Genomic DNA, 429 nt, shown 5'->3' with positions numbered 1-429 from the left:
GAAGGAGAATCTGGTACTTGAGGGTTCTGAATCCCCAGAGGGAGAAGGGAATGATTCTACTGGGGGTGGAGGTAGAGGTTGAGAAAGAGGGGAGTTTGGACTTGGCCTGGGCTGTGCCGTGAGATAGCTGACCGGACAGAACCTTGGCCCGAGACACACTCTCTGAGACTCCCTAGAGTGTGCACAGCAATTTACAAAACATCTTCACACGTGCCCGTCTTACAAGGACAGGGGGAGATGCAGGGTCTGGCCAGAGCTCTCACCTGGGTGACCTGGATAGAGCCAGGAGCCAAACTTTATGCTGGACTCCTAAAACACCTTACTCCCCTCATGGCTGAGGCTTTTCTTTGAGGGTGGGCAGCTCCTCATGGAGGCCCCCTACCCACCTGATCCCCTTGGGGTCTGTGTTCCATTTGTAGGCCTACCAGG

The sequence above is a fragment of the Oryx dammah genome, unplaced genomic scaffold, assembly GCF_014754425.2.
Source record: "Oryx dammah isolate SB20612 unplaced genomic scaffold, SCBI_Odam_1.1 HiC_scaffold_10, whole genome shotgun sequence".
Lineage (NCBI taxonomy): Eukaryota > Metazoa > Chordata > Mammalia > Artiodactyla > Bovidae > Oryx > Oryx dammah.
Note: the sequence above shows the minus strand (reverse complement) of the source record.